The sequence below is a fragment of the Pogona vitticeps genome, chromosome 2 (assembly GCF_051106095.1).
Source record: "Pogona vitticeps strain Pit_001003342236 chromosome 2, PviZW2.1, whole genome shotgun sequence".
Classification (NCBI taxonomy): Eukaryota; Metazoa; Chordata; class Lepidosauria; order Squamata; family Agamidae; genus Pogona; species Pogona vitticeps.
In genome coordinates, this window is record NC_135784.1 from 1,979,945 (window position 1) to 2,004,793 (window position 24,849).

General features: G+C 47.2%; 1 protein-coding gene and 1 long non-coding RNA gene across 2 annotated transcripts in view; one reads left to right on the plus strand and one right to left on the minus strand.

Annotated features, from left to right (window-relative positions):
• Positions 1-24,450, minus strand: part of LOC144587218 (uncharacterized) — a 31,886-nt gene extending 7,436 nt beyond the window's left edge. The window contains exons 1-2 of the mRNA XM_078387070.1: positions 23,016-24,450; positions 22,334-22,680 (exon numbers count right to left, since the gene is read on the minus strand). The gene's annotated coding sequence lies outside the window, so the exon portion shown is untranslated. The remainder of the gene's footprint in view (positions 1-22,333; positions 22,681-23,015) is intronic.
• Positions 138-23,061, plus strand: LOC144587325 (uncharacterized). The gene is made up of 2 exons (XR_013542484.1): positions 138-1,641; positions 22,254-23,061. It is a non-coding gene; the product is annotated as an uncharacterized LOC144587325 (long non-coding RNA).
• Positions 24,451-24,849: the final 399 nt, after the last annotated feature.

The following is a 24,849-nucleotide window of genomic DNA, read 5'->3' on the forward strand; positions in this document are numbered from 1 at the left end:
CTCTCGTTGTTTCTTCCGGCCTCTTTCCCCCCCCACCCAAGGATCGAAATGGAGGTGGGGGGGATTTGGGGGCCTTTTTTGGGCGGGGGAGAAGAGAGAGGGAGGGGGGAGAGAGAGCAGTGGGGTGGGATTGGGGGGGCCTAGAAAGAGGTTCCCACTCGCTCCCTCCCCCCCAGGAGGGGCCTTTTCCGTTCCTCTTCCCTTCCTGGGGGGGGGAGGGGGAGAAATCTCCGGGGGGGGCCCTTTGTGTGTGTTTGTGTTTCTCGCTCAGCCTCGCCTCTTCCCCCCCCCGGTTGTGGTTGCGGTTCTTTCTCCCCCCCCAAAAAAAGACCTTTTTCCAGCCGAGGTCTGAGCGGGAACCTCCCCCCCCCGCCGCCGCCAGGAAACCCCTTTTGTTGGAAAGCTTCGGGGGGGGGGGATTTCCTGAAAAGCCCCAAGTGGGAATTGGAGGCCTTTTTTGTGGGGGGGGGGAGAAGAGGGAGACTGAGGAGGGTGTCCAGAGAAATGGGGCTTGGAGGTGGGAGAAGATACGGGGGTCAGCTGGGAGGGAGGGATGAGTTTGATGAGGATGATGATATTTCATCTTCTATGCCGCCCCATCTGGCAGCCAAAGGCGGCTGCTGAAGCCCCTGCAAGGGAGGGAAGTTCCTGGAACGCGAAACAGGCCTTGACACACACACACACACACACACACACACACACACACACACACACACACACACACACACACACACACACACACACACACACACACACACACACACACACACACACACACACACACATACACACACACACACACACACACACACACACACACACACATACACACACACACACACACACACACACACACACACACACACACACACACACGGTGCTCTTCCCACCCACAGCAATGGAGGCAGGAGAGCCCCGGGGGGGGGGACTGCCCGTTTCCTACACTAGGAAAAAAAGTGTGTACAGTGGGGGCTTGACTTGAGAACTTAATCCGTATTGGAAGGCGGTTCTCAAGTCAAAAAGTCTGTAAGTCAAGTCTCCATTGACCTACAGTGCATTGAAAACCGATTAATCCCGTAACAGGCCGTTTTTGTTCCATTTTGGTTTTTTTCTGCTCTGTAAGTCAATTCTCAGGCTGCAAGTCAAACCTAAATTTTGCGGCCAGAGAAGTCTGTAACTCAAAAAGTCTGTAAGTCAAGCCGTCTGTAAGTCAAGGGTCCACTGTATGTGTGTGTGGAATCTAGTGTGAGATTTGCTGCTGCTGCTTTGGATTTAAAAAAAAATATTCTCAGGAATATTCTCTCTCCTCCCTCCCTCCCTCCTCTTCTCAGGGGCGCTTGGTTGGGAGGGAAGGGAAGGGCGTCCCCCCCACCGGAACTTCTCGTTCCGCCTCCTCATCTCTTGACCCTCCATCGATGTGAGAAAGAGGGGAGGGAGCCACATTCGATAGGAGCAGGAGGAAGGCACCTCCCGCAAGGAAAGATTTTTTTTAAAATTTGCTTTATGCATAAAATCCTCCCAGCTGATCTTTTCTGTTTTTCTTTTCTCCTAGGAAGGGTCGAAACTGAGTTGATGTCTCTTTGCTTTATTTTGGGACCAAAAACAAAGAACTAAATCCCAGATCCCTCCAGCATTTGCAAGGTCAGTGAGATTTCAAGAGGTGGCTGAAGTAGCCTCCCCCCCCCTTGCCACACACACACTCTCTCTCCTCTCAGTTTCCCTGGCCCAGCAGGGATTTGAATCCAGGTCTTCTGGTTCCCAGTCTGGTACTCCATCCGCTACACCTCTCTGAATGTGTGCAGAGCAGTGGTGTTTGAAGGTATAGTTTTGGAGGGGTTTTTTGCATTGTATTTAGGTTTTTATTTTAAAAAAAATCTCAATCCTGCTCACCCCAACCCCATACTTGCCAAGGGCAGGTCCTCTTGATAAGAGGCAAACCTCCATCATCCAGATATGGGGGGGGGTGTGGGGGGAGGTTCCCCTTCAAGCCTCCTTTCTTGTTTCCCCTTAACAGACAAGCCAGGCTGGGGGATTTTGTGCACTCTCCAGATTTGTCCATGCACAGAGAGTCTCAAGAATAGACTACTGTAATCCTCTTTCTGTGGGGCTTCCCTTGAGGCTAACACCGGACTCTCCCCCTCCCATAGTCTCCTCTGGGAAGGCGATTCCACACCCCCACATGGGGGAAGGTTCTTCCGTTTCACATTCTCTCTTTTCTCCTCTTTCTATTTGTGTCCACTCTTCCCTTATCTTTCGGCTCCATCCTCCTTTGCTGGCTGAGCGAGGGTTCCTTCCCTTTTCTGCCTCTTCTCTTGGTATCATCAACCTCTCCCAGATAGGAATCCATGGGTTCTCCATCCAGAAACATTCCCACCCATCTCGCAATACCTTACTCTCTTCATCTGATTTCGGTATTGCCCACCTAGTGATGTCCATCCGTAGAGTAGCCTCTTGTGTTGTTGGAAAAGGGTGTTTGTGATGAACAGCTTGTTCTCTTGACAAAACTCTATTAGCCTTTGCCCTGCTTCGTTTTGAACTCCAAGGTCAAACTTCCCTGTTGTTCCTTTTATCTCTTGGCTCCCTACTTTAGCATTCCAGTCCCCTAGGATGAGAAGAACATCTTTCTTTGGTGTCAGTTCTAGAAGGTGTTGTAAATCTTTATAAAATTGTTCAATTTCAGTCTCCTCGGCAATGCTGGTTGGTGCATAAACTTTGGATTATTGTGATGTTGAAAGCTCTGCCTTGGATTCGTATTGCCATCATTCTATCATTTTTGAGATTGTATCCCATTACAGCTTTTCACACTCTTTTGTTGACTATGAGGGCCACTCCATTCCTGTTTGACCACCTCCAGCTTACCAAGGTTCATAGTTCTTACATTCCATGTTCCTATGCAGTATTTTTCTTTGCAGCATTGGACTTTCCTTTCACTTCCAGGCACGTCCTCAGCTGAGCATCCTTTCGGCTTTGGCCCAACCACTTCATTACCTCTGGAGCTAGTTGTACTTGTCCTCCGCTCTTCCTCAGTAGCATGTTGGACGCCTTCCGACCTGAGGGGCCCATCTTCCAGCGTCATATCTTTTAGCCTTTTGTTTCTGATCATGGGGCATTCTTGGCAATGATACTGGAGTGGCATTGCCAGTTCCTACTCCAGGTGGATTGCGCTTAGTTGGAACTCTCCACTATGACCTGTCCGTCTTGGGTGTCCCTGCACGGCATAGCCCATAGCTTCTCTGAGTTCCTCAAGCCCCTTCGCCACGACAAGGCAGCAATCCATGAAGGGGAGAAAATAGTCCAAGTAAGTATAAATGTCCATTGTCCATCATTATCCTGTAAAACATCCTATTCTAATAATCCATATCCTACCAATCAAAAATCTAATAATCATTGTGCTAACTAACTCCGTGTTAACTAACTAACTCTCATAATCATCCTCCACGTCCATAGGCAAAAGTTCCTTTTTCAAGCTTAGCTGGCACATCCCTTATCTTCCACTTCTCATGATGTCATCCAATCATGGCACGATGTCTGGTAAACAATCCCTCTTTATCTTCTGTCTTCCCTGCTCCATTCCTTTCCCATGGGTAACAGGTGTTGTTTGGGTTTAGCCATCTGCAATACGCCACAACAAAGTCCATCCATCTTATCTTGGAATGTTCTTCTCAGGCCTACAGAAAAACATTCGCCCTTCCTACTAGAAAAATACTTTGTCAGCACTGCAGAAATCATCTATGCAGAGAACCAAAATGGAATCCATTTCACTTTGTTCATCACTACATAACCCATCTTCTGTTCAAGATCTACACTAGAAGGTCTTGTAAGTCTTCATAAAATTTCAGTCTCCTCAGCATTAGTGGTTGGTGCATAACCTGGATGTTGAAAGGTCTGCCTTGGATTCGTATTGAAATCATTCTATTATTTTTGACATTATATCCCATTACAGCTTTTCCCACTCTTGTTGACTATGAGGGCTACTCCATTTCTTCTACGGTATTCTTGCTCACAATAGTAGATATGATAATCATCTGAATTGAATTTGCCCATTCCTGTCCATTTTAGTTCACTGACACCCAGGATGTCAATGTTTATTTTTGTCATCTCCTGTTTGACCACTTCCAGCTTCCCAAGGTTTATAGATCTTACATTCTAGGTTCCTATGCAGTATTTTTCTTTGCAGCATCGGACTTTCCTTTCACTTCGAGGCACGTCCACAGCTGAGTGTCCTTTCTGCTTTGGCCCAATGACTTCATTAGCTCTGAAGCTACTTGTACTTGTCCTCCGCTCTTCCTCAGTAGCATGTTAGACGCCTTCCGACCTGAGGGTCCCATCTTCTAACATCATATATTTTAGCCTTTTATTTCTGTTCATGGGGTATTCTTGGCAAAGATACTGGAGTGGCTTGCCAATTTATACTCCAGGTGGATCGCATTTTGTCAGAACTCTCCACTATGACCTTTTTGTCTTGGGTGTCCCTGCACAGCATAGCCCATAGCTTCTCTGAGTTACTCAAGCCTCTTCGCCAAAACAAGGCAGCAATCTATGAAGGGGTTGTAATATTATACCTTCTTTCACATATATCATATATATATTATTATATATTATAATATGATATCTTCTTTCATCCTTGGTAGGGTTTAAATTATCTTCCTCTTCATCCATTAACATTTATCTTTATTTATCAAGACTTTAAACCATTCCATTTTAGCATCACATCTCCATTTGGTCCCATACTCTGACAACATAACTCAGCAAAGCAACACATAATACAGTAGTGCCTCGCTAACGAGCGCACCGTTTAACGACGAATCCGCATAGCGATGGCGCTTTTGCGATCGCAAAAGCGATCGCACTGCGATGTTTAGGTAGGGAAAACCTCACATTGCGATGATCGGTAAGCATTTCGCTTATTGATCTTCGCATTGCGATGTTTTTACAACAGCTGATCGGCAGTTCCAAAATGATCGTCGAGTGCCCCAAACGGCCGCCGCAAGTGTTTTCGCGCCCTGCCCTCGCTTACCGAGGGTGCGAAAATGGCAGCGCTATGGAGGAACTTCGCTGAACGGTGAGTTTTTCCCGCATAGGACCACATTAAACTAAATTTAATGCACTGGTAACAACCAGACTGGATTACTGCAATGCGCTATACGTGGGGCAGCCTTTGAAGACGGTCCGACGACTGCAACTGGCACAGAACCGGGCTGCGCGGCTGGTAAGTGGTGCCGCCGCACGGACTCATATCACGCCGGTTCTGAAAAATTTACACTGGCTGCCGGTTGCTGCTCGGGCCCAATTCAAAGTGCTTACTTTGACATATAAAGCCCTAAACGGCTTAGGACCTGGTTACCTAAAGGACCGCCTTCTTCCATATGTGCCTGCCCGTCCTCTAAGATCAGGCCAGGAGGCCCTTCTGAAGGTGCCATCCCTGAAAGAGGTGAAGGGGATGGCATGTCGGAATAGGGCCTTCTCGGTTGTTGCCCCCCAACTTTGGAACACCCTCCCTAGAGAGATCCGCCTGGCTCCGACACTCTTGGCCTTTCGGCGCCAGGCAAAGACCTTTCTGTTCACCCAGCATTTTAATTAATTACTTTTAATGTTTTAATTGTTTTAAGAAATATTTTAATATATGGTATTTTATACTGTTTCTTAAAATGTTTTTAATGTTTTTAGGTTTTAATGTTGTACGCCGCCCAGAAGCCACTGGCAATGGTGCGGCTAACAAATATTGTAAATAAATAAATAAATAAATAAATAAATAAATAAATAAATAAATAAATAAATAAATAAATAAATAAATAAATAAATAAATAAATAAATAAATAAATAAATAAATAAATAAATAAATAAATAAATAGGAGGAATGAGTCTTCTTCTGATTCTTCCCAAAGCCCCCTCCGTCCATCAAGAGGAGCCTCCAAAATCAGAGGCCGCAGGAGAGGTGGTTCGTCTTCGGAAACGAGGAGCCGGCCTTTGGAAAACGGGCTGGCCCGGAAGGGGGCCTTTGGGACCCGACCCCCGGAAAGGACTCTTCCTGGCAGCCAGGAGAAAACTTTGAAGCAGAGATCTCCTTTCTTGGGGGGGACCAGAGGAACTGGCCCGCAGGATCTAACCCTCCAGTGCTGGCCCGGGAGGGAGGAGGGGGAAAGGGACAGAAGCCACCTGGTCAGAGGGCAGACTAAGGGGCCTGAATCTAGCATCCCTCGCTCCCAGCCAACCCCCTATCCTATCCCCCCCTCCAAGCCCCATTTCTCTGGGGCCCCTCCTACGCCCCCACCGCCTACAATGGAACTTCACTTGAGCATCCAGATGGAGGTGGGTGATGGCCCTGGGGGGAAATGAAGCAGAAAGGGGGTGTCCCTAGAAAGATATTTCCCCAAAGGGGAGAAATATACCCCCCAGTCGTCACGTAGGCAGGGGGGCCCTCTCCATTCCTCGTCTCCTCCTGGGGGGAGGGGGGATCTTTAGTGGGGCTTTTTGTGTGGGGAAAGAGATATGGGAAGTCAGGGTGGAGCAGGAGGGACCCCTCACGCAAGGCACCTGGACCCCCTTTGTGTGTATTTGTGTGTTTTTCTTAGTGAATACACTCATGTCTCCCTCCCCCGTTGTGGTTGTTTCTTCACAAGAGTGGTGCCGTGTTTTTATTAGCGCCTGTTGCTGAAGCTCCTTGTTCCAGTCCCAGCAGTCAAGAAAATCAGGCAAGGCTATCAATGTGGTAAAAGGTGACATCCTAGTCAGTTTCAAGAACATTGTTTTGGAATATCGTCAGTGGCAAAAGAACAAAATGGTGGGTGATCTCAGTTTGTTGGTGTCTTAACTGAGGCTCTGGAGGTAACTTGGATGCCATTTCCCATGTTGAAGTCAGTGCCACTTACATATTCATCTATTTAATACTATAATTCATCTAGTCCCAAAGCCTAATCACTTCGATCATTGTTGTTGCTTAGTCGTTTACTCGTGTCCGACTCTTCGTGACCCCGTGGACCAGAGCACGGCAGGCCCTATTGTCTTCCACTGCCTCTCGGAGTTGGGTCAAATTCATGTTGGTCACTTTGGTGACACTGTCCAGCCATCTCGTCCTCTGTTGTCCCCTTCTCTTCCTGCCTTCACACTTTCCTAACATCAGTGTCTTTTCCAGGGAGTCTTCTCTTTTCATGAAATGGCCAAAGTATTGGAGCCACAGTTTCAGGATCTGTCCTTCCAGTGAGCACTCAGGGTTGATTTCCTTCAGAATGGATAGGTTTGATCTCCTTGCAGTCCAGACAACTCTCAAGAGCCTCCTCCAGCACCACAATTCAAAGGCATCAATTCTTCGGCGGTCTGCTTTCTTTATGGTCCAGCTCTCACTTCTATACATCACTACAGGAAAAACCATAGCTTTGACTATATGGATTTTTGTTGGCAAGGTGATGTCTCTGCTTTTTAAGATGCTGTATAGTTCTCTCATCATTTTCCTCCCAAGAAACAGTTGTCTTTTAATTTCGTGGCTGCTGTCACCATCTGCAGTGATCATGGAGCCCAAGAAAGTAAAATCTGTCACTGCCTCCATCTCTTCTCCTTCTATTTGCCAGGAGGTGATTGGACCAGTGGCCATTATATTAGTTTTTTTGATATTCAGATTCAAACCATTTTTTCTACTCTCCTCTTTCACCCTCATTATTAGGTTCTTTAATTCCTCCTCACTTTCTTCTATCAGAGTGGTATCATCTGCATATCAGAGGTTGTTGATATTTCTTTCGGCAATCTGAATTCCAGCTTGAGATTCCTCCAGTCCGGCCTTTCGCATGATGAATCCTGCATATAAGTTAAATAAGCCGGGGGACAATATACAGCCTTGTCGTACTCCTTTCCCAATTTTGAAGCAATCAGTTGTTCCATATCCAGTTCTAACTGTTGCTTCTTGTCCCATGTATAGGTTTCTCAGGAGATAGATAAGGTGGTCAGGCACTCCCATTTCTTTAAGGACTTGCCATAGTTTGCTGTGGTCCACACAGTCAAAGGCTTTTGCATAGTCAATGAAGCAGAAGTAGATGTTTTTCTGGAACTCTCTGGCTTTCTCCATAATCCAGTGCATGTTAGCAATTTGATCTCTAGTTCCTCTGCCCCTTCAAAATCTAGCTTGTACTTCTGGGAGTTCTCAGTCCACATACTGCTGAAGCCTACCTTGTAGGATTTTGAGCATAACCTTGCTACAGTGTGAAATGAATGCAATTGTATGGTATTTGCCCAGAGTGGTCGCAATGACCAGATAGGCGGGGTATATATAAAATAAATAAATAAATAATAGTTGGAACATTCTTTGACACTGCCCTTCTTTGGGATTGGGATGTAGACTGATCTTTTATTTATTTATTTATTTATTTATTTATTTATTTATTTATTTATTTATTTATTTATTTATTTATTTAATGCATACCCCACCTATCTGATCAGTCATGACCACTCTAGGTGGCTTACAACATAATAAAATACACATAAAATACACATATAGATATAAAATTATTACGTGATGAACAATAAACAAAATCCAACGAGACAAAAAACAAACAGTAGGAGAGGAGAGGGAAGGAAAACATCAGGGATTAACTGGAGGGAAGGCTTGCCAAAACATCCACGTTTTTAGTTGATTTTTAAAGATACCCAGTTAGGGAGCCACACGAATCTCCGGAGGTAGGTTGTTCCAGAGGCGAGGACCCACCACCAAGAAGGCCAGGTTTCTTGTTTTTTCCTTCCGGGCCTCCCTCGGCATCAGGCTCCTCAGCGTCACCTCCTGACTCGCACGTGTGACACGGGTAGAACTTGGTGGGAGTAGGCGTTCCGCCAAATATCGAGGCCCTAAATCGTTTAGGGCTTTGTATGTAAGCATCAACATTTTGAAGTCAGCGCGGAAATGAATGGGCAGCTAGTGCAGCACGGCCAGAATGGGAGAAATGTGATGGAATTTTCTCCCTCCACTAAGGAGTCTGGCCGCCGCATTCTGCACCACTTGAAGTTTCCGCATCAACCTCAAAGGTAGCCCCACATAGAGCGCATTGCAGTGGTCTAATCTGGAGATTACGAGCACATGAACCAAGGTAGTGAGCACCCCCGTATCGAGATAGGGCCGCAGCCGGGCTATCCGCCAAAGACGGAAAAAGGCAGAACGGACCACCGACACCACCTGAATTTCCATAGTGAGCGCCAGGTCCAAATGGATTCCCAGGCTGCGGACCCCACTCTTTGTGGCAAGGGCGACCCCTCCAAATGAGAGTCACCCAAGCCACCGACAGTGGGGGCACCCACCCTCAGAACCTCCATCTTGTCCGGGTTCAGCCTCAGTCCGTTTTCCTGCATCCATTGCAGTACGGCCTCCAGGCAGCGCTGGAGGGACAGAACGGCATCTCCTGCAGTAGGTGGAAAGGAGATGTAGAGCTGGGTGTCATCAGCATACTGATGACACAAGGCTCCACACCCCCTAATGACCCCAACCAGCAGCCTCATATAGATATTAAACAGCATTGGGGAGATAATCAACCCCTGTGGAACCCCACAGTTGAGACTCCATGGGGCTGAGACTCCCCAAGCTGTACTCTCTGGGGGCGGTCCCCCAAGAAGGAACGTAGCCAGGCAAGTGCCAGGCCGCCAATTTCCAACTTGGAGAGCCTCCCCAGGAGGATACCATGGTCGACAGTGTCAAAGGCCACCGAGATGTCGAGAAGGACCAACAGAGATATTTTACCCCTGTTGGCCTCCCTCAGCAGGTCATCATGCAGGGTGACCAATGCCGTTTTTGTACCGTAGCGCAGCCTGAAGCCCGACTGAAACGGATCCAGGGCATCTGTTTCATCCCAAAGAGCCTGAAGCTGGTCGGCCACCACCTTCTCCACCACTTTGCTAATGAAAGAAACATTGGCGACGGGCCTATAATTGCCAATTTCGTCCGCCACCAAATTAGGTTTCTTTCTTATGGGCCTAATGAGTGTCTCCTTGAGGGCGTTAATTATCGCTGTGGCCCATTCTGTTGTTATCAGCCTAGCTGCTTTGATCAGCCATGCCGGGCAAGGGTCAAGGGAGGAGGTGGTGGCATGACACCGATCAAGCACCTTGTCCACAGTTTCCGGTGTAACAGGCTGAAAGCGATTGAGGATCACCGGGCAAGGCGGTGCGCTGGACATCTCTGCTCGACTCACTGCATTCAAAAAAGGAGAGAGCTCCTGGCAAATGGCCTCCACTTTAGATTTTAAAAATGCTGCAGATTGGTCCGGTGAAAAACTAGGGGGAGGCCCATCACTCAGACCAATTCCGGATAGGTTGCGCACTATACGGAATAATTCCGCCTTCTGGTTGGACGCTTCACTTATCCGGTTAGTGAAGTATGTTTGATCTGCAGCCTTTACCTTAGCCAGGTAAAGGTTAGTGGCGACCCTAACAGCTATCCAGTTGTAATCCGTCAGGTCCTTCCTCCACTTGCGCTCCAGTCTTCTCCGAATCTGCTTCATCGCTCGTAGGTCCTGGTTAAACCAGGGCGCTGGCCGAGCTCTGCGCTGGAGAGGGTGTTTAGGTGCAATTGTGTCTATTGCCCTGGTGCAGCAGTGAACCAGCCTTTAACTAGAGCCTCAACAGGAGCGCCAGCCAAGTCAGCCCTAACACCTCTCATAGCATCCTGGAATCCAACAGGATCCAGTAGCCTTTTAGGGTGGACCAGAGAAATAGGTCCCTGCTCCCTGTGAGGGGGGAGAGCCATTATTAGGGTGCCTGTAGACCCGGCTTTCCCATCGCAGAGCGCCTAGCAACCTCTAAGCTGTTTTTGTATATAATGGCTACTCCCCCCCCGCCCCTCCAGTCTACCCTGGTGTTGGACAGCATAACCGGGCGGACAGATGAGTGCTGGGGGGGGACCCCCCTCTCCGCCAATCCATGTTTCGGTTATGTATGCCAGGTCTGCATCCTCCTCCAGGATAAGGTCATAAATTACCTGGGCCTTATTAGATACAGACCTGGCATTCAACAACACCAGGTGTAGAGTGGAGGGCTGGCTGGTCTGGCTACCTCAATACTGGGGGTTGGTCACAGTCTCAGAACAATGAACAGCCTTCAAGCATCTGTTCATTGTTCTTCTGACACAAGTAGGGACAGTGCCAACACCATATCTCCCTCTACCCATGATCACAGAGATGTTTGGGGGGCCCTTGCTGGGAGGGTAGGCCTTCCATTCCATATCAAAGAGGGGAGGGGGGAAAGGAGGGGAGGGAGGGGGAAAAGAGAGAGAAAGAAGAAAGGAAAAGGAAAAAGGAAAAAAGAGGAAAAATTAACTTAATACAAACAAATTAAATAACAAAAGAAAAAGAAAAACCAAATGCAGTGTAAAAATATGTATATATAGCATACATAACATACATAGACCAAATACAGTGTAACAACAAAACAAAAAAATCTAATTACACAATTCCACTATGTTTATCCCCCACATATAACCCAGAACTGTCTTTCTCCATCACGTAGCTTTGTCCTTTTTGATGTTAAACTTATTGGTGTTAATGGCGGCACTGATTTATGGTTTTCGCTCGAGGGATAGGACTCACAGTTCTCACTAGTGGGCTCAGAGTTCACTATGAAGTGCTTAAACAGAATCAGAAGTACCAAAGTCCAGGAAGAGCTCAGTCTCTGCCATTTTCCACCCTTGACGGCCGGCTAGGGAAACATCTTTGCTGGATAAGTGAGAGCAGGCGAAGAAAGGGGGACCTGAAGGAAGAACTTCCAACATGGTGCCAGCGTTCCGACGTTCCGGCGCTCTGGGGACCTCACAGGCTCTCTCCAGCTCTCACAAAGACCCTGCGCCCTCCTGGCTGCTTCTGATCCCAGTACTCCATCCACCCACTCTGTCAGGGGGATCTCACCGGTCTCCAGATGCCAGCTACTGGGTCCTCTGCTAAGATGCCTCTCAGATCAAACAAGGAGCCTCCGAACTCCGCCGAGCAGTCAGCAGACGACCCCCGCGTTCCAAGCTCCGGCTCTGTTTTACTCCATCTGCTCTTACTCAAGCCCCACAGCCCACAGCCCAGGATTCAGAGCTCTTTCCGAGCTCACCCCCAGTGCTTTGGGACAAGGGGGGAGAAAGACAATTCGGAAAAGGAAAACAAGCAGAAAAAACAAAAAGATAAGGAAAAAAGAGTATAAAAGGTAAGAAAGCTAGCCGGGCGGTGGCGGTGAAATTGCTATCCGCTCACCACCGGCGCCATCTTATAGAGGCCCTCTGGCCACTGTTGAGTTTTCCAAACTTGCTGGCATATTGAATGTAGCACCTTAACAATGTCATCTTTTAAGATTTGAAATGGTTCGACTGGAATGCCACCACCTCCACTGGCCTTGTTGTTAGACAAGCTTTCTAAGGCCCACTTGACTTCACTCTCCAGGATGTCTGGCTCAAGCTTAGCAACCACACTATCTGGGTTGTCCGGGATATCCAAATCTTTCTGGTATAATTCCTCTGTGTATTCTTGCCACCTCTTCTTGATGTCTTCTGCTTCTGTGAGGTCTCTCCCATTTTTGTCCTTTATCATGTTTGCCTTTGCACAAAATGTTTATATTTTCTCTGTTCTGAACTGCCCAGAGTAGACAATGTCTAGTGCAATCAATCAATCAATCAATCAATCAATCAATCAATCAATCAATCAATCAATCAATCAATCAATCAATCAATCAATCAATCAATAGGTATTGAGGTAATAGAATCTGAGAACTGAAGAGCTAGAAGGGAAGTGAACTCCCAACCTCTGGCTCCAGAGTTAGATACTGAAACCAATGTGTATGGAAAGGGGGGAGGGAAGAATTTGATAAACCACATCTGTGAGAATAAAAGCAAAAATTTAAACATTGAAATTGAGAAGGTATTTGAACCCAGCGAAATTAAATATTATATATTCTAAATGCTGCATATTACAGTAGTATCTCGGTTTACAAAATCAATGTGTCCTCCAGGATAGAATCCGAAACCCCCATTCCATGGTCCAGTGCCGGTCCGTGGCCTAAGAGGGACCGGGTCGCAGAGGCGCTCCTCCCGCACTCCCCACACACAGGTCCTTTGTGCATGTGTGCGTGTATGCGCCAGCAGCCATGCATGCGCTCCCCCGCCCCTTTCCACATGCGCACGAGCGTGTGTGCCCTGCACAAGCACCCTCATGCTCATTTGCACCCATGCCTGCGTGTGGGCGCACATGCGCAGGAGTGCCCCACCTTCCCCAATCAGTCTGTGAGTTGAAAGTTTGGGGACCCCTGCTACAGAACACTACATCATGCGAAAAATACATCAACTGGAACGCAGATTGCCATAGCGACGGTGGCGGCACTAAAGCCTCCAGGCGCAGAGAAACTTCCTTCACAAAGCGAAAGAAATGGGGAAAAAGAAACATAAACCAAGGCATTACTGCGAACTAATTTCTGTTTGTAAACCAGAAATTACGTAAACTGAGATACCGCTGTATCTCAAAGTTAGCGTTCTCGGAAGTGCTCCCTGTTCAACGCACAGGCCCAGCTAGGCAGGCGGAGCTCAGGGGCCTCAACGCGTGAATGAGACGGTGGTGTCAAGTGGAGAGGTTCAGATTCTTTTCGCACCCGGGCTTGTATAACAGGGACAGGCTTCACTTGAATGAAGACGGAACCAGACCGCTGGCGCGTAACATTAAAAAAGTGGCAGAACAGCTTTTAAACTGAATCCCGGGGGAAAGCTGACAGGAGCCGAGTGGTGTCCATTTTGGGACTCCTCATCCCTGTGGAATGAAGGTGGAAAGGGTAGAGAACCAGAAAGTGATGGCAGCGTAGGAATTAGGACTGGGAGTGTGATGGGATGGGACTGTTGGTCTGCTGGAAGGAGAAGCAAACAAGCAGCCCTTCTTGGGGGACCCGTATATGCAGGTGCTTTTATGCAAATGCCCAAAAGGTCTGAGCAGAGATGAGACAGCCGGGAAATTTGGTGGCTAGGAATAACATTGATATGGTGGCCATTCAGAGAACCAGCTGGATACCGCAATCCCAGATGATAAACTCTACAGGAGGGACAGGGAGGGGCGTGTGAGAGGTGGGGTGGCCATCTAGTCAAAGAAGGGGTCGAATCCAGCAGAAGGGAGGTGGGTGGCGACTATGACTCCATCACAGAATCACTGTGGGTCAAACTGCCAGCCCGAAGGAGCAATGTGATAGTGGGGAGGGAGTGCTATCATCCTCCAGATGAAAAACCTAAGGGGGAAAAGCGGAGGGAAACTTGAGGGAGGAAATTTGAGATGCGGAGAGAAATCAGGGAGGTGTCCAAAAGGGACAGGATTGTAATCCTGATGAACTTCAATTCTCCTCACATTGAATGGGCCAATGTATGCTCGGGTCAAGAAAGAGAGACCGGGTGTCTAAACATGCTAAACGACTGTGCCTTGGAGCAATTTCTCATGGAGCCCAACAGAGGACAGGTGACTCTGGATCTAACATCATGTGGTACTCAGGAGCTGATTGGGGACGGGAATGTCACTGAGTCGCTAGGGAATATTGACTATACTGCCATCTCTTTTTCCTTGCATGTTGGGGGGAGACTGTCATGCAAATCTGACACAAAAACCCTTGATTTCCGAAGAGTGGATTTCCCTCAGACGAGGAAGCAAGTTAGAATAAGCTGAAAGGGACGTTTATATAAAAAAAATATCTCCTGAGGGCATGGAGTCTGTTTAAAACAACAGCAGTAGAGGGCCAGTGGAAGTATGTACTGCAAAAAAAGGGGGATCAACGAATTCCAAGAAGGTGCTAGAATGGTTAACAAGGAAAGTTACCGAGGCTTTAACGGGAAAGAAGGGGTCCTTCCATAAATGGAAATTCTTCCCAAATGAAGAAAATAAAAAGGAACATAAACTCTGGCAAAATACGAAAGGCAAAGAAAGACTTTGTGGCCAGCATATGGCCAGCAATAGAAGGCGGAATAATAAAAGCTTCTTTAAATATTTTAGAAGCAGAAAACTTGCCAGAGAAGCAGCTGTCTGTCTGGATAGTGAGGTAGGGGAAAGGGTGGTAAAGGGGGACTTGGAGATTGCAGAGAAATTAAATGAGTTTTTTGCATCTGTCTTCACGACAGACGACTTTGGGCAGGTTCCACTGCCCGAACGGCCCTCCTTGAATAATGAATTAAATCAGATACATGTTATTCTACTAGAGCCACAGATATCACCAGGAGATCTTCTCCGGAGTTCTGGAAACAGTCAGCAGGGACTCAAATAGGAAGAAGTAGAAGTGGCAGAAAACTATTGTGGGGGAATGCTTCTTCTCAAAGTTGATAAGCTGTTGGCTGATTCTCCAGTGCAGCGAATGCTCTCCTGGATGATGTCACAGCTGCTTTTGAGAGGAGGAGCTACTACCCATTCTTCCTCTTTCTCATAGTGATAGAGAGCTAACTTCAAAGCCTTTCTTTGGGCCAATCCTAAAGGCATTATGTAAATTTTGTCCTATCTGAACTCTGTCAACTATCTGTGAGCTTGTAAGTTTAATAAAAGAGAGTCCTCCTGGGGGCATTGCCCCAGAGCTGTATGCAGAGTTGGATCCAAAGGTCTGTGAGGAGGACTCTGCTGGCAGACATCCTTCTGTGTGTGGCTGTCTTTCCAAGACCGACCTTTCAGTGATTCGTGACCTACTCTTCAGCCCTTTGGGACTCACCCTAATGTCTTTCGAGACAGGCTGGTGGCCTACCTACATGGACTGGTTCCTATGCTTTGCTGGATTACTTTTGAACTTATGGGATTTTTCCTAAGGACTGCGCATGGACTATTTTCTATGGACTGTTACCTATGGAATATTCTTTATGAACTCCTTTTCTTGGAATACTCCATATGGACTATGCTCTTGTAATGTTGTAAGGACTATGGTATATTTACTGGATTTTTCTTTTCTAAGGACTATGGGACATATAAGGGATGCAGAGTTGGATCCAAAGGTCTGTGAGGAGGACTCTGCTGGCAGACATCCTTCTGTGTGTGGCTGACTTCTTTAACGTCTCTCTCTAAGACTATTTGCTATCCTAATTATCTGATGATCACCAAGCTTTCTTATTTCGTGATCGTACATATTGGCGCCTGAATAGGGACCTTGCAAGTTATTAATCAAAGGCACGAAAGACAGGCTCCCGAGGAAAAAGGGCTTGAGGAACAATTTTAATCTGTCTAAACAAGAACATAGAGAACACTTTTCCTCCCTCCTTATCTCCTTTACAAGAAAAATACCAACAGGAGTTAATTCATGGCCTGCAAATGGAAAAAGAGCCTCGTGGCGCAGTGGTTAAAACGCTGTACTGCAGCTAAAACTGTGCTCACGACCTGGGGTTCAAATCCCAGGTAGCCGGCTCAAGGTTGACTCAGCCTTCCATCCTTCCGAGGTCGGTAAAATGAGTACCCAGCTTGCTGGGGGGGCAATGTGTAGCCTGTATAATTAAAAATTGTAAACCGCCCGGAGAGTGCTTGTAGCGCTATGGGGCGGTATATAAGTCCAATAAATAAATAAAATAAATAAATAAATAAAAACATTTTACTGCTAGATCTGAATCATCATTGGAAAATTCTGCCCTAAATCGGCACAAATATCTCTCTTTCTGACACACGCACATGTCCACCCGCCCATCATTCATCCATTTTCTCCATATATTTAAGCAAGCTTGATGAAGACACCCTTTTTTCTGCCTTAATTCAAGCCTCGCCTGTTCCTTTTTTCATAGCTTTGAGTCAGTCTCTCTCTCACACACACGTCCACCCTCCCTCCCTTCATCCATCCATTTTCTCCATATATTTAAACAAGCTTGTTGAAGCCACCCTTTTCCCACCTTAATTCAAACCTTGCCTATCCCTTTTTTCAGTTTTGAGTCAGTCTATCTCTCTCTCAGTCTCTCATTCACACATCCATCCACCCACCCTGCCTCCATCCATCCATTTTCTCCATATATTTAAACAAGCTAGATGAAGACACCCCTTTTCCCACCTTAATTCAAGCCTCTCCTGTTCCTTTTTTCATAGTTTTGAGTCAGTCTCTCTCACTCACACACACACACATCCACTCACCCACCCTCCATCCATCCATCCATCTTCTCCATGTTGAGAGTTGTGTGGTACTTGTGTGAATTCCCAAAAATGCACAGCAAGAAGTGCCAGCCAGTTAGGCAGAATTAACTGGAAGTTCCCCCTTTTTGGTAATCTCCCCTTACCAAACACTAGCACATAACAAAATACTCAGGAGGTCTTTTTATCATTAAATAAAGAATTCTATTTTACTCACATGAGGTTCATTCTTAAAGGATTCAGTTTGTTACATAATTTATTTGAATCCCACCACTGCACGGAACGCCGTTACCTTCCCACCGAGGTGGTCCCTATTTATCTACTTGCATTTGCATGCTTTCAAACTGCTAGGTTCGCAGGAGCTGGGACAAGCGACGCTCCGTCGCGTGGATTTGATCTTACAATTGCTGGTCTTCTGACCCTGCAGTACAGAGGCTTCTGTGGTTATCATAACCCCCCCTCCCCGTGGTGATGATATCTTATTTATTTATTTATTTATTTATTTATTTATTTATTTATTTATTTATTTATTTATTTATTTATTTAAGACACTTAAATGCAATGACCCCTGAAAACAAAATTCAATTCCAAAAAAATGAAATGCTCCCCAAAAGTAACATTTAATGATTTAGTTGCAAGTGAATTTTAAGACGCAAAAAGAAATATAAAAAGGGCATAAAAACAAACTGCAATGGAGGAACTAAAAATTTCAAGATGTAAACTCTGAAACTAAATTAAGATTGGAGGAAAATATATATTCATGCACATTGTAAAAAGACTGCAGCCATCTTCACAGGTTTGGCTTGCTCCAGCGCCCCCCTACCGCCCCCTTCTGCTCCAGCGCTCTCACACCGCCCCTTTTCGTTCTACTGCCCCCCTGAAAAATGAAATCGCCCCCTGGGGGGCATTATCGCCCACATTAAGAACCACTGGTTTAACCCACAGTGCCACCACATCCCTAAATTATAATGAACCCAAAATTTTGGTTTTCTCAAAGTCATGGAAGCAATTTCAATAGAATTTGAATGGGCACAAAAGAGAACATTTAAAAGAGGATAAATATCTAGCCATCCTATTCCATTACAAACATTCCTGGTCTCCCTATCGCAAAATGGTTATAAATATAGCTAGGTTCACTGGTCAATCAATACTTCGTTTCTATTATAATTCTGGCAATTGTTATGTTCCGCGGACTTAACAGGTTTTTAAACCCAAAATTATCCCACAAATTTAGTATGGCATCCCAATCTGGTTAAATGCCATGGATAGGTCAATTGAACGGATGAAATCTCAATCCTTACGTAAAGTGCTAGGGCTAACAAATTGTGTCTCCTGCTCGGTGCTTTGTCTAGAGACTGGATTTTCCTCTTTGGAAATGATGGCTTGGCTGAGAGCATTTCAATTCTGGCTAAAGCTTTTTTAAACCTCTGACCCAGTTAGTTTATTATATCAACTATTTCTGGACTCTAAACCTCCCTTTGGGACGACTGCCCTTTTAAACAAACTGAAATGGATCAGCTTAGATAGTGACTCCTTGGGCTCACTAAATCAAGGGCAAGCCTTCCAAATGATCAAAAGAAGAATTTTGGACATTGAATTCTAGGAAATATGGAACAGAGTTAACTTATATTCCGGCTACTCTACCAAAGGTCTCTGGATGGCTTACAAAAATTAAAATACAATAAAAAAGATAAAACACTTTGCTCCAACACTTTGCCCAATAAGGTAGGTTCGCCAGTGGTCGGTAGCTATCCAGAAGGACACCATGGTCGATGGTGTCGAAAGCCGCTGAGAGGTCCAGGAGTATCAACAGGGTCACACTCCCCCTGTATCTCTCCCGGCAAAGGTCATCGTACAGGGCAACCAAGGCAGTCTTCGTACCAAAACCTGGCCTGAAACCTGATTGAAATGGATCCAGAAAATCCGTTTCATCCAGCAGCGCCTGGAGTTGCCCAGCCACAACCCGCTTCAACACTTTGCCCAAATAAGGGAGGTTTGCCACTGGTCGGTAGTTGACCACCAGCCTTGGGTCCAGGTTAGGTTTTTAAAGGAGTGGATGAATTACCACCTCTTTCAAGGAGGTAGGGACCACTCCCTCTCTGAAAGAGGCATTCACGGCCTCCTGGACCCAAGTGTGAACGCCCTCTGGCAGATCTTCCAATTAGTCAAGATGGGCAAGGATCAAGCGGAGTGGTGGTAGAACGGACAGATCCAAGCACCCTGTCCACATCCTCAGGTCTCAACCATTGAAACTCATTAATACTTGACCTAAGCATGGTGCACTGGACACATCCTCTGATTCTGCAGTAACTGTGGAGTCCAACCCACTGCGAATCTGAGCGATTTTTTCCTCAAAATGGATAGCAAACTCATCACAGCGAGCTGATGAGCAGTCTGGGACCTCCACCAAATTTCCCGGTTGAAGAACATCCCGGACCACCCTAAACAGCTCTGCTGGATGACATTCTGATGAAGGAATATGGCTAGAGAAATATTGCTGTTTCGCCAGCTGTATTGCCATGAAATAGGCCCGATAATGGGCTCTAAGTCGTGTTCAATCAGACTCACAGTGGGATTTCCTCCATCTGCACTCCAGCCGTCTCCCCTCTTACTTCATCGCCCGCAGTTCAGAAGTATACCAAGGAGCTGTCTGGGCTTGGTGAGCAGGGAGAGGATGCAATTGTGTCAACCGCCCGGGTCATCTCCCTATTCCATAGGGTGAGCTGAGCTTTGACAGGAGCGCCAATGATATCAGACGGATAATCCCCCAGAGCATTCAGGAATCCATCCGGATCCATTAGTCTCTGGGGCGGATCATCTTAATAGATCCCCCACCCTTGCAGAGGGGAGAAGCTAATAGACTAAACTTGATCAGGAAGTGGTCTGACCATGACAATGGGGTTACAACCAGCCTCTCCACGTCCAAACCACCACCTTCCAGTCCCGTTGAGAAAACCAGCTCCAAGGCATGGCCCTTCTCATGTGTTGGGCTGATGACATATTGAGACAGGCCCGTGGTTGTCATGGCGGCCATGAAGCCACAATGTCTCTCACCCAGTGCCTGAGGGATGGCAGATGGTGAAAAAGACTCCCCCCCCGAAGGCAGGAATGCTGGCCTGGAAGGACCCTGGCACAGGCTTCTGGCTTATAAAGCCCCCCTTCCCCCCTCTTTATGAAGAGTTGGATTCAGGTTCATGGGATTGGTCTTGTTTAGACAGAAGAAAAATGAGGCAAATGTTTTAACAAAACCAGTTCCAGTGCAAGGGCACGAGGAATTGTCAAAGAGCCAGGATTGAGTTCAATGCACGAGTAAATTGGAGGGGGTTTGTCAGGACATTATAACACACAATCTAGAATTTACTCTTTGTACACGAACCAACTTTTGTTAAGAGGAATCCACCCTAAAACAGGTGTGCAGCCACAGAGTCAGCACACGGAGCTGATGCCTCTTATTGGACACAAAGCCAGAAGATATCAGGCAATGTGTCCAGTGATGGGGGTTGTTCAAACGATGCGAATGCTACACACTATGATGTGGTGTGGAGTGTTGTGTTGGAGGCTTGGTGCCTGAGGTGCTGTCCGTCTGCTTACAGAAAGTGCATTATGGGTCTGTGGATCGACATAAATCGTCCTATTGGACATCGTCTGTACATACACGGTGGTGACGGAAGACCTTTGTGACTGGAAGACTGACTTGACTCGGTGGGCCAATTTATTCTTGTAAATCGTTGTTATATTTTAATTGTTTGTATTCCACTTGTTGTGAGCCGCCCAGGGTAGTCAAAGACTAGATTGGCAGAATATAAGCTAAATAAATAAATAAATAAATAAATAAATAAATAAATAAATAAATAAATAAATAAATAAATAAATAAATAAATAAATAAATAAATAAATAAATAAATATTTTACACATATATCTGTAGATATTCTACAGTTAGAACGACTTCAGGGAGATTAGGAAAAAGGAATATCCACCAAATAAGGATAGAAATAAATAAGAGTCTGGGGTCCAGGTAAAGAGAGGAGAGGGAGATGGAAAGAGAGGCGGGACTTCCTCTGATCAGTTTAGGCGCACCTTGGATCACCCAGACCAAGAGGGAAACAAGGGCCGGGAGTAGGTGATAAAGATCATCCTGCCTGGATTGATGGGTGTGCCTACCCAGTTCGGACACCCGCTTTTGAAAAAGGGCTTTTGAATAAAGGAGAGCTGCTTTGTTTTCGTGGTTGTCTGGTTCCTGCATTTAAGTAACAAGGGTGTGAGCATTTCTCACAATTGGGGGCTCGTCCGGGACCCAAGTCTCCTGCCGTAGTCTGCTGCTGAGAAAACAGGGAGATGCGTCCCATCGATTTCAACGGCCTACTTTCCCTGGCGGGGACCTCGGCTGCGCAGGTGGGAGAACCCGAGACACCTGAGGCCCCGGTGAAGCAGACCAGGATAATTTGTTGGGCACAAATCTAACAACCAGGCCACTCCGTGCTCGGACCAAGGTAAGAAGAGGGGACTGTTAAGGATCGGCTTGGTGTTTGGGATCGGGACTGACGGACACGAGTGCGAGAGACGTGTCTTGGACCCAAAGGCAGTGTGGAGTCCTGATCCGCGGTTCCGTTGTCTCCGCAAGGAGGGTCCAGCCAGGAAAGAGGGGAAATGGGACAAAGGAGAAAAAGGGAAACGTTGTCCCCCTGACGCGGGATGTAAAGGGGAGATAAAAGGAAGGAGACTAGAAATAAGAAGGACCAGGAGCAGAGAGGGAGAGGGAGAGAGGGAGAAGTGGAGGCCAGGACGGCAGAGGTGAAGAGAGTAAGCGATTGCTAGAAGGACAGGACAGATCCTGAAGCTGAGGCTCCAGTACTTTGGCCATCTCATGAGAAGAAAAGAGTCCTTGGAAAAAACCTTGATGTTAGGAAGGTGTGATGGCAAGAGGAGAAGGGGACGACCGAGGATGAGATGGCTGGACAGTGTCTGCGAAGCAACCAACATGAACCTGACACAACTCCGGGAGGCAGTAGAAGACAGGAGGGCCTGGCGTGCTCTGGTCCATGGGGTCACAAAGAGTCGGACACGACTAAACACACAGAAGGGTGGGAAGGTTTCTGGATGGAGAAAGCATGGATGCATATCTGGGAGAGGATGATGATAGAAAGAGACGAGGCAGGAAGGGGACTGAACCATCGCCCAGCCATGAAACCTTTCTACTGGGTAAACAGGAGAGAAGAGGATGGAGGCGAAAGAGAAGGAAAGCGTGGATGCAAAGAGGAAAACAGAAGAGAGGGGTGTGCGGAAATACCTTCCCAGAGGAGACAATGGGAGGGGAGAGCGGTGGACGGAGGAGACGCTGCCCTTCTTTTATCGGATGCCAAGGAAACAATACCCTCAAGCACCAGCACTCTGCACATGTTCAAAGAAGACGTGTGGTGTCATAGATGGAGTACCAGACTGGAAACCAGGACACCTGGATCCAAATCCCTGCCGGGCCAGGGAAACGGAGAGGAGAGAGTGGGGGGGGCAAGGCTCCTTAAGCCACCCCTTGAAATCTCACTGACCTTGCAAACATTGGGAGGGATGTGGGATATGGGTTCTTTCTAATGGGTCCCAAAAACAGCAGAGAGAAATCACCTCCGTCTCACCCTTTTCCTAGGATAAAAGAGAAAAACATGAGAATGGAGGCTTTACGGATAAAGCAAATCAAAAACATTTCCTTCCGGGATGTGCCTTTCTTGTGCTTCTATTGAACGGGACTAAATCCCCATCTCTCTCGAGACGAAAAGAAAAGCAGGCAGGCAGGCAGGCAGGCGGGCATAACTTCCCTCTCACACATGCAATGAAAGTAGCAGAATACAAGAGGATAGGTCTCTCAATGTCGATTTAAAATATTTTTATCTTGCCTTTCTCATGAAAAAAAACCAAGACCGCTTACGTGCCTCAGAAAAAGGCAACATTTAAAAGTGAAAAACAGCAAGACTACAAACCTTAAAATGAATCAAACCGAAGCTGCACTAAGGATGGTAAACGAAATCAACATCGAGAAAACGCCAGAGCCCCGCGTGATGTAGTGGACCGGACTCTCTGTTGTCACGGGAGCATCTGTAATTCAAATTGTGGTTCTTGTTATAGGGGGGGTTATTTGTACGTGCTATATCTAGACTTTGGCCTCTGTCTGTTGCCTATTGTTCATGAAAGGCTAAACCAGTGGTTCCCAACCTTTGTTACTCGGATGTTTTTTAACTGCAACTCCCAGAAACCCCAGTCAGCACAGCAGGTGGTGAAGGCTTCTGGGAGTTGCAGTCCAAAACTCCTGAGTAACCCAAGGTTGGGAACCAGGGGGGCTAAACCAAGAGGAGCAGATTTAGATTCGGCGTCGCTTTTATTGTCAGAATTTAAAGGGGGGGGGAGTGATACTTGGATATAGCAGAAATTAAGTTTTATTCCTGTTCTAAGGAGTAGCAAATTTTATTCTACATACGTATTATGTTCTTAGCCACATTCCTGTTCTTTTGGTATTTGTCTTAAGTCAAAAGGGAGCATCTCCCTTAAGTCAATAGTCTCCCACTATTTATTTACAATATTTTTACCCCGCCTTTCTCCTTAAAAAGGACCCAAGGCAGTTTAGGTACATCATTAAAGGGCAATATTCAAAAGTGAAAAACAAAACCTCAAAATGAATCAAACCAGAGCTGCACTAAGGATGGTAAACAAAATCAACCTCTAATAAAACACCAATCCCCCCCCCCCCGTGTGATGGAGCGGACCGAGGGCTGGACCGGACTCTCTATTTTCACGGGACCCTTCGTTATTTTCGGTCTCTTCGATGATCCCAAAGCAGGGGGGGGCGTCTCTAAAAGGGCTCCTCGACCTCCGGGCCCCCTCCGTGGGCCAAGGGTCCTATATGTCTTGGGGTTGCCCACCCGGGGCGGGCCGAGTTCAGGTCTCAGGACTTTTCTCGCCTGCTGTCTTCCAACCCCTTGGGGCTCACTGCTCTTCCTTTGGAGCTCACTGCCAACTTCACAGGGCCTTGGAGGGGCGGCAACCGAGGGTGGGTGGGTGGGTGGGGGGTCTTGGTGTCTGGGCTGCCCCTGCTGGAAAGCAAAGCGTTTTGTGATCCCTTGGTCTGGAAGGGACCCTTCGGAGCCATTCACTCTGCAAAAGACCTGCCAGGAGAGGGAAAACCTGCAGATCCAGAGGGGCTGCGTCGCCTTAATATCCGGTCCTTCTCTCCTCCTGTCCTCCCTGTGGAAGGACAGGAGCCTCTTTCGGCCTCTTTCCAAAGCCCCTTCTTTCCTCCACCCTATGGAGGGCTGCGAAGGGGAGGCAGGAGGGCGAATCCCTAGGAGGAAGAGGGAGGATCCGGGGGGGCAGGTCTTTTGCACAGCCAACGGCCCTCTCTCTCACACACACACGAAAACACACATACACACAAAGAGAGAGAGAGAGAGACCTCCGCCCTTCCCCATTCAAACGTGTGGGGAAGGAGAACAACAGCGTATCCCCCCCCCCCCGTTTTCTCTCTCTCTCTCCGGAGGGAATAATTTTTTAAAAATCAGCGGTTATTAAAACTCGCCCAACCCCCTCCCTGAGGCAAGATGTTCTGGCTGCCTTCTCAACTGCGCATGCGCCACAGAACCCCCCCAAATGGCTAAAACCCCCCGTTGCCTCTGTGGGAAGAGGGGCGCATGTGCGGGAGGGAGAGCAAGCAGAGCAGCCAGAGAGATCTTGCGCCTGCACAGAGAAGAGACGTGGGTGGGCTTGGAGGGCAGCCCGTCAAAGTCAGGGGGTCGGGGAAACGGTGGCTCTTTCCCAGCCAGT